Source organism: Chiloscyllium plagiosum, chromosome 12 (genome assembly GCF_004010195.1).
Source record: "Chiloscyllium plagiosum isolate BGI_BamShark_2017 chromosome 12, ASM401019v2, whole genome shotgun sequence".
Taxonomy (NCBI): domain Eukaryota; kingdom Metazoa; phylum Chordata; class Chondrichthyes; order Orectolobiformes; family Hemiscylliidae; genus Chiloscyllium; species Chiloscyllium plagiosum.
In genome coordinates this window covers 2,860,669-2,869,778 of record NC_057721.1, presented here as the reverse complement: position 1 = coordinate 2,869,778, position 9,110 = coordinate 2,860,669, and the positions used below count along the sequence as shown (strand labels likewise).

The window sequence follows — 9,110 nt, the reverse complement described above, 5'->3', positions numbered from 1 at the left end:
TCCCCCCCCGACCTATCACCTTCATCCCCTCCCCCACTCACCTATTGTACTCTATGCTACTTTCTCCCCCCCCCCACCCTCCTCTCATTTATCTCTCCACCCTGCAGGCACCCTGCCTCTATTCCTGATGAAGGGCTTTTGCCCGAAACATCGATTTTCCTGCTCCTCGGATGCTGCCTGAACAGCTGTACTTTTCCAGCACCACTAATCCAGAACCTGGTTTCCAGCATCTGCAGTCCTTGTTTTTACCTGATAGATCTGTTCTGTTTTGTCACTCTTGAGAGAGAAATCCATCCATACCAATGGGCTAAAAGACCTCTTCCTGTGATGTGCTGACTCAATGACACGATAATTTGCTGATGCTACAGTTCCCATGCGGCACAGAGTGACTGCATACATCAAAGAGAGGAGAAGCGAACCAGGACATCAAGAGGAAATGCCAAAACTTGAGCATTGCTTTGTTTCCTGTTGCATTGATATTCTGGTGCATTGAGGCAAATGCCAATTGTACCAGGAACTTCAACCGAGTGAGCTGTATGATAGGGCTTCGTTTGGGTTCACGTCCCAGTCAAATTTCAAAAGGAGAAGCTGGACAGGACCACAGGAGTCTCTGCTCAGTTGTGAGCACGACACTTCATCAGAGAAATGCCAGACTTGAAATGTTAAACTTGTCTCTCCTTCCACAGATGTTGCCACACCTGATGAGTTTCTCCAGCATTTTCTGTGTTATTACCTGTAATGTTAACTCTGTTTCGCTCTCTGTCTGTCTCCACAGATCCTACCTATGGCTATTCCTGCACCAGCTGAGGTTACCATGAAGAACTCTCCTTCTCAATCTTTCCCCTGGCCTGAGGCATGGTGACCCTCAGGTCAAAATCGCTGCCGGGTTGTCTTTTGCTAATGAGAGAGAGCATCTGTTTCGTCTGGTAAGATTGTGGCGATTTTACTTTTTACCAGTATTATAACACCACAGTTTTCCCACCTCCGTTACAACACGTTTAGTTTTATCGAGCTGGTATCTTGTGTTCAGATGAAACACTGATCTGTGAGTCAGCAATGGACGTTCTACCTTGCCAACATTTTAATATTGTGAACTGGAATCCAGTCAATATTAGAGTGGTACTGGAAGAGCACAACAGGTCAGGCAGCTGCCAAGGAGCAGGAAAATCGACATTTTGGGCAAAAGCCCTTCATCAGAAAGGGCTTTTGCCCGAAATGTCGATTTTCCTGCTCCTCGGGTGCTGCCTGACCTACTGTGCTTTTCCAGCACCACTCTAACCTTGACTCTAATCTCCAGCATCTGCAGGGCCCACTTCTGCCCAGCTAGAACCCAGTGTCAATGCTTAATGCATATTTGCAAATGCAGCTCATTGCTGAGTCAGGAAATAGTGTTTCCCAATTATTGGGTACAACAAAGTTACAAGAGCTCTTTGATGAGTAAATGTCCCTCAGGAAACTGAACAGGCAGGAGGGGAAGGCATGAAGGACCACAATGGGGAATTAAATGAAATTTCTCTCAAAAACATCTGTAGTCATTTGGAACATGCATTTTAACAGACTCCTGCACCCCCACCACAGTTTCAAGAACTTACTTCATCAGAAGTTAATTCGCTCCATTCTAGACATTCGTCAATGATTAGCCTTTTCATCTCATGCGATTTGTTTCAAGGAATTGAGAAACGAACAGAAAAGATTAAACAAAAGGAATAATTGCTGACTACTTGATCTACTGCTTCATCACCTGTGAACGGTTGACTTTATAGAAAGGTAAATGTTTAATCTTATTGTTGGCACTCAATAATAAGTGATAAGGGTTTCTTCTTCAATATGATAAGGGTTTCTGCCTCTCCCATCCTCACAGGCAATCAGTTCCAGATTCTCCACCACCTCCTCTGGGTGTAAAGGTTTATCCTCATAGCCCCTGTAAATCTCTTGCCCCTTGCCTCCAATGTATGCCCATCCCTCAGACATTGATCCCCCCATCAAAGGGGAGATGTTTCTTCCTGTCTACCCTACCTATGCCCCTCATCACGTTATACATCTCAATCATGTCCCCCTTCTCTCAATCTCTTCTGATCTAAGGAAAACAATTCCAGTCTGTCCAGTCTCTCTCCGTCACTGAAACGTTCCAGCCCCAAGGCAACATCCTGGTAGATCTCCCTCCGCACCCTCTCCCAGTGCTATCACAACCTTCCGATAATGTGGATTCCAGAACCGGACAAAATACCCTTGCTGTGTTGCCAAACCAATGTTTTATACAATTCCAGCATCATCTCGCTGCTCTTAAACTCTGAGCTTAGAAAAGCAAGTGTCCCCACACGCCTACTTTAACCACTTTCTCCATCTGTACATCTTAAGGGACTTGCACACCAAGATTCCTGTCATCCTTGATGTTTTCCTGGGTCCTAGTGTCCATCGTGCATTCTTTTGCCTTGTTTGTCCTGTCACGATGCAAGATTTCAGCAAGAACAAAACCCAGGCTAAAAACTCAGAAGATTGCGTAAAGTGGATATAGACTTTGATGCCTTCACTTCACCTAGTGGTAAAGGTACATTTGAAGGATGTCCTTCAGAAACTATCCAAATACATTTTGTTGATGGAGGAGAACCATGTTCCGGCAGCGTGGAACTCCTTCTCAACGGCATGTGGGGCGTAGTTTGCAATGATTTCTGGGATATGCTCGATGCAAAAGTTGCCTGCAAGCTGAACCGGCCTCTCACAGAGCCCATTTTGGAGCTGCAGCTATCGCCTATTGGTTGGATGATGTTGAGGGCAGAGGCACTGAGTCTAACTTAATCCGTCACCCTGCAAACCCTTTGGAAAAACACAACTGTAGCTCTGACGAGACAATGTCTGTTAGTTGCCACTGGAAGATCATTCTGAGTCCTTTGATGAATCCAAGTTATTACTAGTGGGGTACCACAGGTTCAGTCCTTGGACTTCAGCTATTTAGAATCCATAGTAGTGATATGCAAGAGGGACAGAGGATGACATATCAAAATTGGCATTTGATACTAAAATAAGTGTGAAAGAAGGCTGTGGTGAGGAGATAAAGAGTGACAGATGGATATTGATAGGCCAGGAGAATGGGCCAGGACTGGCAGATGGAGTTTAATGAGAATAAGTGAGAGGTTATACATTTTGGCTGGAAAAATAAAGAAGATAAATTATTATTTAAATGGGAAGCAGATTCAAAGTGCATCTGTGCAGAGGGACCTGGGCATCTTTGTACATGAATCACAGAAAGTGGGTATGCAGGTGCAGCTATAATAAGAAAGTCAAACGGATTCCTGGCATTTCCTGCTAAAAGATTGAATCAGAAGAAATAAAGAATGCCTTATAATTATATAAGACATTGGCGAGTATTATGTGCAGTTTGGTCTCCTTACTTGAGATGTGATGGCATTGCAGGCAGTTCAGACAGGTTTACCTCAGGTTGATTCCAGGGGGATGAAAGAGCTGTTATACAAAGAGCTATTGAATAACTTGGGCTTGTAGATGCTGCAGTTCAGAAGAATGAGGGAGCATCTGATTGAGGTATACAAAATGCTAACGGCGATTGATAAGGTGGGTCTTGAACGGCTGTTCCCACTTCCGGGACAGTCTCAAACAAATGGGCATAGATGCGGAGTGAGAGGAAGTATGTCCAAAACTGAGACAAGGAGAAACTGTTTCTCTCAGAAGGCCATGAATCTGGGAAATTCACTGCCCCAGAGTGTAGTGGAGGCAGACTCAATCAATATATTTCTGATGAAAAACGGGAGAAAGGGGTAAAGAGAACAGGCAGGAAATTAGAGTTGAGACCTGCCATATTCATGTTAAATAATAGAGCTGTCTCCGATTTCCTATTTCCCATGAACGTGTGCCTACTGGGAAGTCAAAGATAAGGATATTTCATGAGGATTTTAATTTAAAAATCAGAAGAGCAAATGTTTTTGGAAATGCTGCTCCACAGAAATGATACAGCGATGAAGGGGGCTGTTCGGCCCTCCTTGTCCATGCCAGCCCAAGGACGCCTTTTCTAATCCCATCTCCCTGTACGTGGTCCATACCCTCTGGCTTACAGAACGTAAGGTTCATATCCTGGTACTTTTTATAACAGTTTAGCGACTCTGCCTCCGCCATCGAAACAGGCAGTGAATTCTGGACACCCACCACCCTCTGTACATAAACATTTCTCCCAATGCCCCTCTAATCCTTCGGCTGCTTCATTTGAATCAATGACCGCTAGGTTTTTGATCTTTCTATGAAGGGATACAGGTTCGTCCTGTCTATCCCATCTCTCCCCCACCACAATTTTTTCATATCTCAATCATGCCACCCCTCAGAGGCTGGAAGGGCTGGCATTCTTGAAGAAGATAGTAGAGATGACCTAATAGCGGTTTATGAAATCACAAGGGCATAGGTAAGGTGAAAAGCTAAGGCCTTTATTGTGAGTCCAGTGACCCTTCTTTAAAACACATCGTAGCTCAGAAAAGACAGTGTATGTCTTGATAACGGTGGTGGAGGGGAAAGAAGGAAACGAGTAGATAGAGACGGAAACCAAGAGAGAGAAAGAGAGTTAGGTGAACCGAGTGGAAATTCATAGTAAACCAGGGAGAGGAAAAACAAAGGTAGGACTCATGCAATTGCAAGTAGGGCCTCGGGTCATGTTGTAGAGCAGAGAGATCTAGAGGTTCAGGTAAATAATTCTTTGAAGTTCACACCACGTGTAAGCAGGGTGTTTGAGAAGATGATTAGCCTTCATTGCTCAGACCTTTGAGCACAGGAGTTGGGACGTCATGTTGAGATTGTACAGGACCTTGATGAGGCCATGTCTGTAATACTGTACCTACTCCTGGTTGTCCTATTAAGGGGAGGATATTATTAAGTTGGAGAGGGTTCAGAAGAAATTTGCCAGAAGTTGTCAGGAATGGAAGGTTTGAGTTTTAGGGGGAGGCTGAATTTCTGTCACTGTAGCGCCGGAGGTTGAGAGCTGACCTGATGGAGGTTTATAAAATAATGAGGGTAAAAATAAGGTGAATGGCCAGTGTGTTTTCCCTAGAGTGGGAGATTTCAAGACTTCGGGTATATTTTAAGGTGACAGCAGAAAGATTTTAAAAAGACATGAAAGGACAAAATATTTACACTGAGGATATGGTGGATGCAGATACAGTTATAACATTTAAAAGACATTTGAGTAAGTATATGAATAGGAATAGATTGGAGGGATATGGGCCAGGTGGGGCTTGTTTAGTTTGGGATTATGTTTGGCATGGACTGATTGGATTAAAAGGTCTGTTTTGGAATATTGCATGCAATCCTGGTCTCTTTCCTATTGTAAGGATGTTGCGAAACTTGAAAGGGTTCAGAAAAGCTTTACAAGGATGTTGCTAGGGTTGGAGGATTTGAGCTATAGGGAGAGGCTGAACAGACTGGGGCCGTTTTCCCTGGAGCGTCGGAGGCTGAGGGGTGACCTTATTGAGGTTTATAAAATCATGAGGGGCATGGATAGGGTAAGTAGACAAAGTCTTTTCCCTGGGGTGGGGGAGTCCAGAATGAGAGGACCAGAGGAGAAAGATATAAAAGGGACTTAAGGGGCAACTTTTTCACACAGACGATGGTGCGTGTATGGAATGAGCTGCCAGAGGAAGTGGTGGAGACTGGTACAATTGCAGCATTTAAAAGGCATCTGGATGGGTATATGAATAGGAAGGGTTTAGCGAGATATGGGCCAAGTGCTGGCAAATGGAACTAGATTAGGTTAGGATATCTGGTCAGCACGGAAGACCGAAGGGTCTGTTTCCATGCTGTACATCCCTATGAGTCTATGACTCTATGTTCCCATACTGCAGGACTCTATGATTCTGTGAAAAGCTGAAAATGGGAACTACGAGTAGGTGAAAACGGATCAGCTGTTCTGTAATCAGCCCATGTCATGACAGAGCCTTGGTTGTGGGGCTGGGTAAAGGACCTGGAAGGAAGTGTATCAGGCTCTGAAACAATTGTACACAATATTGAGCCCTGAAGGCTGCAAGGTTCCCAAGCTGCAGATGACATGCTTGCGTTGAGCTTAATTAGAGCACTGCAACAAGACCCCATGGAGGGGCTGGTGGGGCGGGGTAGAGGTGGGGTCTGCTGTTGAGGTAATGGGGCCTATTGCAGTTTTATTTTAATTCATCCCAGCTCCCCTCTCATGCAGCTTCCCACGTTCCGTGATTTCAATACAGTGTGCTGGGTATCTCTTTTGAGAGCTGCCATTGATATGACCTCCTTTTGTGCTGTAGAATTCTATGATTCTATAACTAGTGAAGCAAGAAGGATGGTCAATATTATTGCAAGTGGAAAGGTATAAAATTACAGTAAGGTGTTTATAAGGATAACTGACATGTTGATTGGATCAGTTCAAAACTGAGCTAGGTGTGTATGGAAAAGACCAAGCCTCCTTCACAATATATTATGAAGATAGCCGAGGCCCTAACATTTTCTTATTTTAAAAGCAAGTGTCTGGCATTGCAATCCAGATGCAATTCAATTGGTCGAACTATCAGTCCTGAAGGAAAACTCACTTTATTCATTCACCATACTTAAAATGCAACAGAATCAATTGGAACAACTTAGCTCCATTGGAAAATTTAATGGAGGAATGTTGGCCCATTCACCATTCACACACCCTTCCTCAAGAAAGGCTACCAAAACAGTACATCATAGTAGCCAAAGTGTATGCACGGTTGGTTAAGTTCAGATTCCCGTTCACGTTATCCCCATACTTTGGATAGCAGGATAATCTGCACTGGTAATAACCACAGAATGCCAAGGGAAAATGGTTCAATTGTCTCTTTTCTGACATGGTCATTTATTTTTGTCCCTTAAATACATATTAGTTCCCCCCCACGCTAGGGTTCTAAGTAAAGCAAAAGTACACTTTAGTTTGTATCCTACTGTTGGTGAATATGGATGGCTCTCGTAATCAATTATTTTTGACCAGGCTGCTATCTTCTTCAAACACCTTCTTCCTACCATTTATAGCTGGGCTCTCCATAGATTCATCCATTTGTAGATATATTCCACGGGCCTTAAAGTCAAGGGAAGGAATGATCTTTTGGAACTGAGATGAGGAGGAATTTTGTCAGCCAGAGGGTGGTTAATCTGAGGAACTCATTGTTGCAGAGGTCTGTGAAGGCCGAGTCATTTAGTGACTTGAACATAGAGATAGGTAGGTTCTCAACTGGTAAAGAGATTGAGGGTTATGGGGCGCAAGCAGGAGAATGGGGTTGAGAAATCTATCAGCTGTGATTGAATGTCAGAGCAGACTCAATGAGCCAAATGGCCTATTTCCACTTTTATATGCAATGGACTTATAGTCTCATGGCTATCCATGTGACTCCTTCCCCAATGTAACCTGGTGTATCCTAGAATTTCTTATTTGCTGCATGTTTATTTGCCTTTCATTTCAAGCTGATTTCATTCTGTGATATAACCACCGGGTACTCTTCTCTCTCCATGTATACAGTCATGAATCCATGAACTGGGCTCCATTCAGAAGATACTTTCATAATGTTTACAGAAATCTGATAAGCTACATTTTAATATACATTCCGTGTTAATATGTCAGTGCAGTGTCCTTTTGTTAACATTCCCCGGGGTGGGGGAGATAGGATCTGACAAAACGTCACGTTCATAACTTCACAGCAGACGTATGATGCTCAATCTGTGAATCGATTCATTTGCTGTTTCCAATGTGTCTTTGGTAGATGGGTGACAGTTGTATACTTTCTGTTGCTTCCTGCTAATTATTCCACACTCCTGCCTTCTCCAAAGCTGTTCCATCTCTCTCCTCTACACATTCAACAGACTGCGAAGCTTCTTGTCAAATAATTCAGGACAGGGGCGGCCTTTCAGCCCATTGAGTCTGCACTGCCAAAAGCTGCTGTAGATCTACAATAGTTCCACTTTCAAACCCATTGCCTGGTTTATTAATGCCCTTTAGGGAAGGACTTTATCCGGGCCAGCCTCAGTATGAGTCCAGACGTATTGCAATCTGCTTCCATCTTAACTGACCCTCTGAGCAGTTAGGGATGGCCATAGAATGCTAGCCCAGTCAATGATGCCTACATCCCATGAACAAGCAATCAAAATATGACAATGTGTAATAACAGTTACCCTCGCCATACAAGGATATGGAGCAAGGGGCACAGCAGATGTCCCACCCACCTCCATCTTTCTAAATCCCCTCTTAAATGCTGATTCTAGATCTTGAAGAGCTGAATATCAGTCTGTCTCACCAAGGAATTGGTCCAGACATTTGTCAGCAATGGACACTGGTCAAGATCATATCAGCATCAAGGTTCGATGTTTGTCCATTGCTCTCACTGTCTGTCATTGTCACACCTCAATGCCTGATGAGAGAGAAATCCCTCCTCTTAGTTACATTGCACATGTTGGTCTGTGCAATGGTAAGGTAGCTTAAGTGAAAGACATTCTCCTATTACAAGCATTAACCAGTGATGTTTTGCACTGCAATGGTTGAGTTCCTACCTCTTGAGCCAATAGATTTAGGTCAAACCTCACACGTGCCTGAAAGTAAAATTGTATGGTATGGAAGTGCCCTTCGGCCCGTCGAGTCTGAACAATTTTGAATCTACAGAAGTCCCACTTGGGCGAGAGCTTTGAATGTTATGACACTTCAAGTGCTTATCCAAGTATTTTTTAAAGGCTGTGAGTTTTCCACCAGGCAGTACACCCCAGATCCCCACCACCTTCTGGTGATATATCTTCCCTCAAAGCCCCCATTAAACATCCTGGGACCTCTACAAGCAGGATGGCCTTCATCTGAACCAGAGGGGTACCAATGTCTTGGCGGGGGGGGGGGAAATTCGCGAAGGCTAGTGGGGTGGGTTTAAACTAATCCAGGAGTGATTCCTGAAGAAGGGCTTATGCCCGAAACGTCGATTCTCTTGTTCCCTGGATGCTGCCTGACCTGCTGCGCTTTTCCAGCAACACATTTCCAGCTTTAAACTAATCCAGCAGGGGGATGGGAACCAAAATTGTAGCTCAAGTATAGAAAATATTGTGAGTAGGGAGGTCCAAAATCAAGTTTCAGGGACACAAGATGGCACCGGCAAGCAAGA

At 44.1% G+C, this 9,110-nt stretch overlaps 1 long non-coding RNA gene across 1 annotated transcript in view; it reads left to right on the top strand.

The window, feature by feature from the left end:
• Positions 1-1,459: 1,459 nt before the first annotated feature.
• The window catches only part of LOC122554903, a 51,326-nt gene continuing 43,675 nt past the window's right edge, over positions 1,460-9,110 (top strand). Inside the window, exon 1 of the long non-coding RNA XR_006313112.1 lies at positions 1,460-1,767. This is a non-coding gene — a long non-coding RNA (uncharacterized LOC122554903). The remainder of the gene's footprint in view (positions 1,768-9,110) is intronic.